At 43.8% G+C, this 12,328-nt stretch overlaps 1 protein-coding gene across 2 annotated transcripts in view; it reads right to left on the bottom strand.

Moving 5' to 3' along the window:
- The window catches only part of zmat4a (zinc finger, matrin-type 4a), a 140,676-nt gene that overhangs the window by 31,108 nt on the left and 97,240 nt on the right, over nucleotides 1-12,328 (bottom strand). The window lies entirely within an intron of this gene.

Raw genomic sequence — 12,328 nt, 5'->3', positions numbered from 1 at the left:
TAGGGTCAGGAGGGAGTGGGAATGGAAGCACACAGACAAGAAGAATGGCTTGTGAATGGTGATTGCAGGGCCTCGGGAGGAAGCTGCTGAAGCTGTTAGAGAGGACGTGCCAATTTACATCTCCCAGACACATCCCTCCAATTAACAATGCTGGGATGGAGTCCAGAGAAACCAAATTTGTCTTCTAGCCGTGGCCTGATTGACAGGACTGGCTAGGGTGCAAATTAAACACTTTGGAGCGATATAGTCATATTCACTGATGCTATCATATCTAGGGCTGAGGCGGTCAAGAAATGTTGTCAGCCGGTGATTGTAAAGCAAATAACTGCCAGTCTCACGGTAATCGACTAATAATTAACATAAACACGTTTAGCCTCTCCTGGCTTCCCACATAGCCTACAAGCCACGGATGCAGACCTTTGGAACATCTACATTTTAAAAAGTATAATAAATCAATTTAATAAAAAAGTATAATAAATCAATGTTATATAGCCTACACCATCACAATAAATCCATTATTGATTTTTGTCTATTTCAGAAGAACAGAATAGCATACTCTGACATTATGTTAGGCCTTGATCTGGCTATGCCAAATGGCTGTGGGATACACTAGTTCATTTAGCAGATAAGATTTGCTTAGAATTCCGTGGCATTATTTTATATTATTTTATAGTATGAAGAATACAATTGAACATAGCTGAATAAAATACAAAGGATATTTTCTCCAACCGATTTCCGAGGGAGTGTGCACATGTAGCTATTCTGTGTTGAGTGGTTAACAAAGAAACAGTTCCTCCTATATGCTTAATTTAGTTATTTATGCAACTTTAGTTGTGATACAAATGTTGGGCTGTATGTTTAGATGTTTAATACATTCTAAGGCTGCATGACGCGACTCCAATGATGATTTGAAAAAAATTGCATGAAAGGAATGAGCTCTACTTTGTTTCTTGTACAGGCAGCACACACTTCACCAGTCTCTCACTCACAATTTGATAAGCACTTGATAATTTTCTCACCAGGCCTCGAATTTCCCGACGGCATCCTCCTTGTGTGGCCGTAGTGCCCTTGGGCTGAGTATAATTATTATAATTCCCTTCTGCCGGCTGCCAATCGCCGTGCTCTGAAGCACTTCTCACTCACATCCCTCTCACATATATCTCAATTCTTATTAGCCAATGCCCGTCACGTGATTGTGTCCTTCTCACAGGCATCTAAGCTCTAAAGTAGGCTACAAGTGAAGACAGACACATCAGGGACACAACTGTGCATGTCCGTCTTATCGAATGTCAATTAGGCTCTACACCGATTGTAATGAGGATTAATTCTAAGATGTTATTTGGCCTCTTTAGGTGTGATTCAAACCTTATTAAAACATATAGGCCTATGGGCTAGGCTACATGAGGTGTGCGACTATGATTTGAAAAATTCAAGAGACAAAAAGGCATGTGCTGTTTCATGCCTTACTGCACAAGCTGGGCATCATTCACAAGTGATAATACATCATTCACAAGTGCTAATACATCATTCACAAGTGATAATATTGTCACCCATCAGACTATTTGTAATTTAATCTTGTCTTTATATATACTAAATTGACGCAGGGGGGTCACACGGAGAAAATTAGTATTTTCCTTATTGACTCTCCTGCGTTTCCCGTGGTGCTGGGCCTACCCTGGTTAGCTTGTCATAACCCCACTGTTTCTTGGCCACAGAGGACTCTCACGGGGTGGTCGCGAGAGTGCTCAGGGAGGTGTTTAGGGGTTTCCGTTGGTGCTACTACGGTGGAGAGTCCAGACCAGGTCTCAGCCGTGCGCATTCCCCCTGAATATGCCAATTTGGCTCTCTCAATTACCACCTCATCGACGGGGCGATTGTGCAATAGATCTCCTGGTAGACGCTGCACTTCCCAGGAGTCACGGGTATCCCCTCTCACAGGCGGAGACTGAGGCTATGGAAACATATGCCTCTGAATCCCTGCGTCAGGGGTACATTCGGTCCTCCACTTCGCCCGTCTCCTCGAGTTTATTTTTTGTGAAGAAGAAGGAGGGAGGTCTGCGTCTGTGTATTGACTACTGGGGTCTTAATCAGATCACGGTGTGGTATAGTTACCCGCTACCACTCATAGCCACAGCGATAGAGTCAATGCACGGGGCGCGCTTCTTCACCAAACTAGATCTCAGGAGCGCTTACAATCTGGTGCGTATCCGAGAGGGAGACGAGTGGAAGACGGCTTTCAGTACCACCTCTGGGCACTATGAGTACCAATCTGGAGTAATCTGGAGACTGAACCCTCGCCAGGCAATGTTTTTCAACCGATTTGTGTTTATCCTTTCTTACAGACCAGGCTCCCAGAACATTAAGGCAGATGCATTGTCCCGGCTGTATGACACAGAGGAGCGGCCCATGGATCCCACTCCCGTACTTCCCGCCTCTTGTTTGGTGGCGCCGGTAGTGTGGGAGTTGGACGCGGACATTGAGCGGGCATCACGTGCAGAGCCCGCTCCCCATCAGTGTCCAGCTGGGCGTCTGTACGTTCCGTCTGCTGTCCGCGATCGGCTGATCTATTGGGCCCACAAGTCACCCTCCTCTGGTCATCTTGGGATCGGTCGGAGGGTGCGCTGTCTTAGTGGGAAGTACTGGTGGCCCACTTTAGCTAAGGACGTGAGGGTTTATGTTTCCTCCTGCTCGGTGTGCGCCCAGTGCAAGGCTCCTAGACACCTGCCCAGAGGTAAGTTACAACCCTTACCCGTTCCACAACGGCTGTGGTCGCACCTGTCGGTGGATTTCCTAACCGATATTCCACCCTGACAGGGTAACACCACGATCCTGGTCGTTGTGGATTGTTTTTCTAAGTCCTGTCGTCTCCTCCCTTTGCCCCGGTCTCCCTACGGCCCTACAAACTGCGGAGGCCCTGTTTACACACGTCTTCCGGCACTACGGGTTGCCTGAGGATATAGTGTCTGATCGGGGTCCCCAGTTCACGTCAAGGGTCTGGAAGGCGTTCATGGAACGTCTGGGGGTCTCGGTCAGCCATACCTCAGGTTTTTACCCCGAGAGTAAATGGGCAGGTGGAGAGAGTTAACCAGGATGTGGGTAGGTTTCTGAGGTCTTATTGCCAGGACCGGCCGGGGGAGTGGGCGGCGTTCGTGCCCTGGGCAGAGATGGCCCAGAACTCGCTCCGCCACTCCTCCACTAACCTTTCTCCCTTTCAATGTGTATTGGGGTATCAGCCGGTTCTGGCTCCTTGGCATCAGAGTCAGACCGAGGCTCCTGCGGTGGACGACTGGTTCCGGTGCGCGGAAGAAACATGGGACGCCGCCCATGTCCACCTTCAGCGCGTTGTACTGCGCCAGAAAGTTGGCGCAGACCGTCACCGCAGTGAGTCCCCGGTATTCGCACCGGGGGACAGGGTCTGGCTCTCAACCTGAAACCTGCCCCTCCGCCTGCCCTGACGAAAGCTGGGTCCGCGGTTTGTGGGGCCTTTTAAAGTCCTGAGGAGAGTGAACAAGGTATGTTACAGGTTACAGCTTCCCCCCGATTACCGCATTAACCCCTCGTTCCATGTGTCTCTCCTCAGGCTGGTGGTGGCTGGCCCACTCCAGGAGTCTGAGGTGCGGGAGGTTTCTCCACCCCTTCTGGACATCGAGGGGGCTCCGGCGTACTCTATTCGTTCCATACTGGTACCTCGTGGACTGGGAGGGGTACTGTCCGGAGGAGAGATTCTGGGTTCCAGTGGAGGACGTGTTGAATCCTTCCATGCTGCGAGATTTCCACCGTCTCCATCCGGATCGCCCTGCGCCTCGCCCTCATTTTTGACATGCGTTTTTCTGGATTTTTTGTTGTTGTTATTCTGTCTCTCACTGTTCAAATAAACCTACCATTAAAATTATAGACGGATCATTTCTTTGTCAGTGGGCAAACGTACAAAATCAGCAGGGGATCAAATACTTTTTTCCCTCACTGTATGCACTTAAATAGAGAATGGAGAACACATTTTCCTTGGTTCATTTTCATGCCTGCCAGGTAGGCTATACTCCTGTCGTAAAGCGAAGTAATGTGCTTAATATTAGGAAAGTTGAGAAATAAATATAGTAGGCCTAGCCTTTAGAAAGCTGATGGGATCCTCTCGTTTTAATAGAGCCCATCAAAACTCTGTTTTCTCACGCAATTGCGTAGCCTTTCGAAATGTTGCACAACATGAGCTCATGTGCTCTCATGAAGTGTTTTATTTGATTTTCGATGACATTTACATTGATGTCAGAGTGATTAGAGGGACAATAGAGTGCTGAGTACCAGGCAGTTAGCAAGTTTGGTAGGCTACTAATCAGCAGCATCAGAGCTTGGAGAAGCCTAGTTACCATGACGTGGAATTTGACTGCAGTCATGACTCGTGACCACCGGTGTGGCGGTAATATGGTCACCGTAACAGCCCTAATGATATCAGATTGCATTAGATCTGCATGCAGCTGCTTGGACGTGGGATCTGGAGGGACTTGATTGAATAACATGATGAGAGGACGAGAGATGGCATGGCAGCAGTGGTTATCGCAGGATGATGGGAGAGAATGTGCTTTAGTCTTTATTCTTCATTTGGATCCCCATTAGCTGATGCCATGATGACAGCTAGTCTTCCTGGGGTCCAACTCGTTCTTAACTTAACGTGCTCAATGAAAGTTTGCTAGAAGCCATTTGCAGTGTGTGCTCTGTTAGGATATGTTGCTTGTTAAAGATCATTCAAAAAGGCACTCGTACATCTGAACCATATTTGTTCCAGGTGCATAATAACAAGTGAATAACAAGAAAGAAAAGAGAAACCTGCACACTGCTCTTCCTAGTATTACTGTTCTTTATTAAGCTTTACGTATTGGCCGCAAGGCCTTCGTCAGAGATTTGGTTTGAGTGTTTGTAATTTCACCCATTCGTAGACATTGTTCCACCCACATCCATTCAGTGCATCAAATAGGGTTAGAGTCAAGGAAAATAAAAATGTGTTAACAAATATAACAATGTTAATTAAAAAAAATATTCAAATAAACTGTGTACATGAAACGTATTAAACACGTCTGTAAAACCACAATGAGGATATCAACCTACAGTAGCAAGTACGTTTTCATAAATCATTGTGTACAGTGCAGGATAAAAACTACATCAACAACAAAAAATCTGTATTTTTCCATATATAGACACCAGTGGAGTATGCTGGGCGGAGGTCGGCTTATGATAATGGCTGGAATGGAGTGAATGGAATGGTATCAAATCAAATCAAATTGTATTTGTCACATGCTCCAAATTCAACAGGTGTAGACCTTACAATGAACTGCTTACAAGCCCTTAACCAACAATGCAGTTCTAAGAAAATACATGTTGAAGTCGGAAGTTTACATGCACTTAGGTTGGCATCATTAAAACTTGTTTTTCAACCACTCCACAAATGTCTTGTTAACGAACTATAGTTTTGGCAAGTCGGTTAGGACATCTACTTTATGCATGACACAAGTCATTTTTCCAACAATTGTTTACAGACAGATTATTTCACTTATAATTCACTGTATCACAATTCCAGTGGGTCAGAAGTTTACATACACTGAGTTGACTGTGCCTTTAAACAGCTTGGAAAATTCCAGACAAATATGTCAAGGATTTAGAAGATTCTGATCGGCTAATTGACATCATTTGAGTCAATTGGAGGTGTACCTGTGGATGTATTTCAAGGCCTATCTTCAAACTCAGTGCCTCTTTTCTTGACATCATGGGAAAATCAAAAGAAATCAGCCAAGACCTCAGAAAGAAAATTGTAGACCTCCACAAGTTTGGTTCATCCTTGGGAGCAATTTCCAAACGCCTGAAGGTATCATGTTTATCTGTACAAATAATAGTACGCAAGTATAAACACCATGGGACCACGCAGCCGTCATACCGCTCAGGAAGGAGACACGTTCTGTCTCCTAGAGATGAACGTACTTTGGTACGAAAAGTGCAAATCAATCCCAGTACAACAGCGAAGGACGTTGTGAAGATGCTGGACAGGTACAAAAGTATCTATATCCACAGTAAAACAAGTCCTATATCGACATAACCTGAAAAGCCGCTCAGCAAAGAAGTAGCCACTGCTCCAAAACCGCCATAAAAAAGCCAGACTACGGTTTGCAACTGGACATGGGGACAAAGAGCGTACTTTTTGGAGAAATGTCCTCTGGTCTGATGAAACTGTTTGGCCATAATGACCATAGTTATGTTTGTAGGAAAAAGGGGGAGGCTTTGTGAAGCACGGGGGTGGCAGCATCATGTTGTGGGGGTGCTTTGCTGCAGGAGGGGCTGGTGCACTTCACAAAATAGATGGTATCATGAGGTAGAAAAATTATGTGGATATATTGAAGCAACATCTCAAGACATCAGTTAGGAAGTTAAAGCTTGGTTGCAAATGGTTCTTCCAAATGGACAATGACTCCAAGCATACTTCCAAAGTTGTGGCAAAATGGCAGAACTGAAAAGGCGTGTGCGAGCAAGGAGGCCTACAAACCTGATTCAGTTACACCAGCTCTGTCAGAAGGAATGGGCCAAAATTCACAACTTATTGTGGGAAGCTTGTGGAATACTAATAGAGTGTATGTAAACTTCTAACCCACTAGGAATGTGATGAAAGAAATAAAAGCTGAATTCTTAAAGCACATTCTTAAAATAAAGTGGTGTTCCTAATTGACCTAAGACAGTGAATTCTTACTAGGACTAAATGTCAGGAATTGCGAAAAACTGAGTTTAAATGTATTTTGCTAAGGTGTATGTAAACTTCCGACTTCAACTGTAGGTAGAAATTACAAACACTCAAACCAAAGCTCTGAAGAAGGCCTTGAGGCTGATCCGTAAAGCTTAATAAATAACTTTAATTCTAGGAACAGCAGTGTGCAGGTTTGTCTTTTTTTTTTTTTATATTAAAAACATAACAAACTTCAAGTACAAATGAATCAAGTGAGTGCTGGCCCCTATTTTTCATTTTGATGAGTATTGGTTCTATGACAGACAAAGCTAATGGCCCAGCATCACCATGATAAACCAGTCCAGTCCTCCTTTCTGCTCAGTAAGCAGTTCTGTTATAGACTAAGCAAACGAGACATAGAGAAGATTAAATCTCCTTACACAGTGTTAGTTACAACAAAATGGTCTGGGTTGCAGTGCAGTCTCAGGATGTGTCTGAAATAGTACCCCTATTGCCTATATAGTGCACTACTTGTATGGGCCCTGTTCAAAAGTGGTGCACTAAATAGGGAATAGGGTGCCATTTGGGACACACTCAGACTCAGTGACATGATGAGTGTGGATGGAGAAAAAAAGATAGAAGATAAAAGCAAGAGCAATTCTATGTGTGTCATCAGTCCACAGCGTTAGCAAGCTTACACTGAGGAAGCCCCCAGGAGAACTGCCATTATCTGCCTGTGCACTGGAAAGAAGAAAATGGCACACTCTCCTCTTCTCGCTTTCTCTTGTTATAAATGACTGCAGTGCTCCAGTCTAGATAGAACAATGTCTCTCAGACTCAGTCAGTGGTCCAACACTTCGGGCACAGAATCTCACAGCAACAAACAGTATTATATTCAGATTGAATGTAGCTAATGCACCTCCTCCATAACCCAAAGCTATTTAAACATTTTAGATGTTTAGATTAAACATAAGAATGATAAGAAAGAAGTAGTTATTTCTTAGAAGGAAAATAATAACTTATATATATACAATCTATATTTATGTTTTAGATTATAATAATAACAATAAGAAAAGTTGTTCCTCTTTTACTAGGAAAACCTGTTCTGGAATGCGATTCGCACCATTCATCCTCTTCTGTATCTTCCAAAAATGACTTCATAAAGAAAAAGAGCACCACGGGCATTCCCTAAAATAGACTGCAGGAATTCAGGGGGAAAGTTGCCTATTGTACATCATGAACTAACTGGAATAGGTTGGACTGTCTTGGAACTTGTTTACATTTTCCCTACATTACTTTAATTGATATATGGAGGTGATGTGGATTTTGTCCCAAATGGCACCCTATTCCCTATATAGGGCACTACTTTCAACCAGGGCCCATACGTCTCTGGTCAAAAGTAGTGCACTATATAGGGAATAGGGTGCCATTTGGGACGCACACAATGAGTCAATAGGTTCTACCTTGTCAAGTCCTCTAAAGGTTAAATCCTTGACGTTATACAATCAATACGCTGATGTCCTATACAGTCAAGTTTACACTCCACACTGTACAGCACAATCAGATTACATAAGTCCCTATGGTATAGACCACTTTGAGGTACTGTATGCAGGTATAGTTATTCCTTTCAGCTCCTAGTGGAGCAGAGGGCCTCGTATGCAGGTATAGCTAGCTATGAAACATACAGATTACATAAACTCCTATGCTATAGCCTAGACCACTTTATGGTGCAAGATAGTGTTTACAGGTAGCTAGCTATGAAACATTTACACACATCCTTTAGAAAAGGGGTGGGCAACATTGATGGGTAAAACATTTTTGTGGCCCCACTCTTGGAAGCAGAGAGAATGTTTTTACGTTTTAAAGCAAGTTTGCTTTCTACACATTTTTCCATGGGGCGGAGAGAAGATTTTGCACTTTTATAACAAATTTGCTGTAATTATACACATTTTGCCATAGGGTGGAGATAAACGTTTGCCGTTTTTAATATTATATCTGAGTGAGATTGACTAACAAAATCAATGGCGGCCCCACAGCATGTAATTCGACCAACATAACAAGTTTAGATAGCTGGCCGCAAAACGAACTTATTAATCTAAAAAATGTTAGCTGACATGGGCTAATTGACCTACTATCAGTGACTTACATAACATGAGAAAAACTTCTGATGCACAACCAATTTTCAAAATTGCACCTTGTGCATTCTACTATTCTAACTCGCAACAGTATTTTATTGTTGTTGGGGGGTGGGGGGATTAATCCCTGCTTTAGAGGCAGGCTGTGCAGTAGCTAGCGTAGCTCTACAAAGCTCCATGAAGTCTCAGCTCTGTAGGGAAATCTGAAACCCAGAGCACATGGCAGAACCCAGAGGATCATAGAGTGAGGTTAGTAGGGTTTAGGATGGGTAACAAACAGAGGGTGAAATGGGAGCACAGATGGAGGAGTGTGGGAGGTGGGCAGGTCCTCTCCTGGAGGGTCCTCCTTTACAGTACACAGCACACAGTACTAATGGGCTGGTCAAAAGTAGTGCACTATAAAGGGAATAAGGTGCCATTTGGGACGCAGATTATATACACGGCAGAATGCTCTCACACACTCCCTTCTCAGAAGCAACACCACTACTGTGCTGTATAACCACCGAACGATGTACAGGAATCTCTCAAATGAAAATCACCTCTCAATAGGTATTCAAGGAATATTTCATCACCTGCTTGAAAACCTTCAGTCAGAACCACCAGATATCCATCCACAGCTGTTTGTTTAATAGCCGTCCAACATCAGAGAACACAGTGTGCAAGAACAGGACATAAAATGAAGAAAGACTGAGAAAAAGAAAGAAATAAAATAGAAGTGCTATTTCATTCGGCAGGCAGGCCGGGGTCACGGAGACAGAGAGAAAAGAGGAAATAGTAGAAGTGCTCTAGGTAGTAACTCTTTGTGTGAAAGATAGGCCTGCCAGCGCAGCTCTGCAGTCCTATGAATTAAGCAGCCCAGCCCATCCCTGCCCGCTACACTGTGCCCGGGCTGCTCCTGCTCCCCCTTCCCTCTACATCCCCATCCACACAATGCTAGTCCTGCCTGTTAGGATGATTTGCCACTTCATTACTAATTGATAATCGCCGGAGAGAAACGCTCATTAGACTGTGAGTGCTGAATACTGCATCTCCATGCTGACATTTCCAGCCACCCATAATGACTATAGTGACGCTGGCGAAACACTCTGGCTTTGAGTTATGGCTCATCTATTTCACAGAGAATAGGCAAGTCCTCAGTCCGTAAGCGGAGCCTGTCTGGGAGGAAGCATTCAAGAGATATTCAGGGGCAGGACCGTCTGAAAAACGAGCACTGTTTTAGGGGAAGTACGAGGCATTATACTTAACTTGAAACGATCACGCAGTTCAAAGTGTCGAGTCGGCAAAGACTCAAGTTAACATCAAGCGTGAATATTCATGAATCTCCATCAATAACTTTAAATGACCCCAAACAGGGCATAATACATGATGACAAAGTACAATATTGGTGCTTTTCCATTGAGACTTACCCCCACACCAGTGAGCCGCCAGTGTTTTATGTTAATGTGGGTCTAGTGTTATTGTGTTTCTGTCAGGAGAGTGACACTAAAGACTTGTGGCAGGCAGAACCAACAACCTCCGCAACATTCCGGGGCGGCAGCGTAGCCTAGTGGTTAGAGCGTTGGACTAGAAACCAAAAGGTTGTAAGATCAAATCCCCGAGCTGACAAGGTACAAATCTGTGGTTCTGCCCCTGAACAAGGCAGTTAACCCACTGTTCCTAGGCTGTCATTGAAAATAGGAATTTGTTCTTAACTGACTTGCCTAGTAAAATAAATTCAAGACTGTTGGTTTGTGAGAAGGTGTTCAAGTTCACACCTAGCCATTGTTATGTAAGTGCTATCTGATAAGTACCCAAAGAGTTGCCTTGGCTCCCAGTTTGCCGGAGCCATGGCCCAGTGAGATACGGATGCCAGCCCGCATAGATAGAAAACGGAAAGTTGGAGCTTTTGGGTAAACACTGGGATAAATCCTCAAAGGAAATGTGGCACATGTGAAACATGCAATAAAATTGTAAGTGTGTACATTCCTCCTCATACTCATGCATCTCAGTGATTGGACAGTACAGTGCATTTTACATTTAAGTCAGTTAGTCAGTGCATTCAACAGATCACAGTCATTGCAAGTAAAACCTTCCTAAAAAAAATGCAGCTATCCCTGAGAAGGTGCAGGTGAAGCCCCCCAATTCATCACTGGCAATGCAGAGCCCATCAACCAGCCCTAAGTAGAAATAACCAGCCTGGGAGTTAGGAATAGGACTTGGACTAGGCTATATCTTCAATCAGATGTGACTGGGCAGCACGGTGCCTCCCCGTTCGTCCCTTACAAAGCAGAGCCAATCAAACAGACATAAGTATCAACCAGATATGACTGAAGAGACATACAGTACATCTCACTGATTGGATGGCACAGTGCAGGTCCCCGGCAACGCAGAACCAACCTAAATAAGACCAGGAGTGAAGGAGGCTAAGGCTAATACTTATTTCCCTCATTAAAATGCAAATCAATTTATAAAATTTTTGACATGCATTTTTCTGGATTCAAATAAACCTACCATTAAAATTATAGACTGATCATGTCTTTGTCACTGGGCAAACGTACAAAATCAGCAGGGGATCAAATACTTTTTTCCCTCACTGTACATCTCCAATCAGACATGACCAAAGAGACATCCCACATTATGTCTGCTCATGCACTACTTAACTTTACCACCCTCTGGGTCCCACAGCACTGCAGCAGCCTGCTGGAATAATATTCTGTAATTGTTATTGACATATTGTGGGTAGGAGACAATAAGAGAGAAAGAGAGCACCATTCCCCCTCCCCACTCCAAAATTAACAGCCCGAAATAGGCTTGTTGTGTCCTGGTACTTAAGAGACGCTGAGCCTCTCCACTGTAGCTCTCTCTGGTTGGCGTAGAAGCAGACACTAGCCAAGTCAAGAGGGATGCATGCAACACAGCCAGAGAAATAGAAGTCTCACATTAACATCAGAGGATAGTGGACCTCCTTAGCCCCCCATTTAATAACTGATAATGCCATACTAAAGAGCGTAACAAATGCCATGAAGTGTACAAATGAATATATATTACATATTGACCCCATCTTGACATATGCTGTGCTATCTCAAGATATGGGTATCACAAATGGTGAGTCAGTTTTTCCAAAAGTAGTTTTGCATTAAATTTAGCTGATACTGATATATTATCTATTACATGAGGAATACAAAACTGAAACGTTCGTTTGTGTCTTGTATTTCCCCTAGGCCTACTTCCAAGGCTTTAAACATCTCCTACTGCACATACAGTAGTGTACATGCATATTTCTTCATACTGGATGAACTCTAGTAGACAGTAGGGCTGGGAATCGCCAGGGACCTCCACAATACGATATGATCACAATACTTATCACGATACTTAGGTGCTGATACGATATGTATTGCAATTCTCATGATTCTATTTGTATTACGATTCGATAATGTGATTTTATTGCACTTCGATGATCCAAAAATATTGCTCACAAATGTCTGCTGCAGAGGGACAAGAGCGAGCCATGAGAAAA

This window comes from Salmo trutta, chromosome 27 (assembly GCF_901001165.1).
Source record: "Salmo trutta chromosome 27, fSalTru1.1, whole genome shotgun sequence".
Classification (NCBI taxonomy): Eukaryota; Metazoa; Chordata; class Actinopteri; order Salmoniformes; family Salmonidae; genus Salmo; species Salmo trutta.
This window is presented reverse-complemented; position numbering and strand designations above follow the sequence as displayed.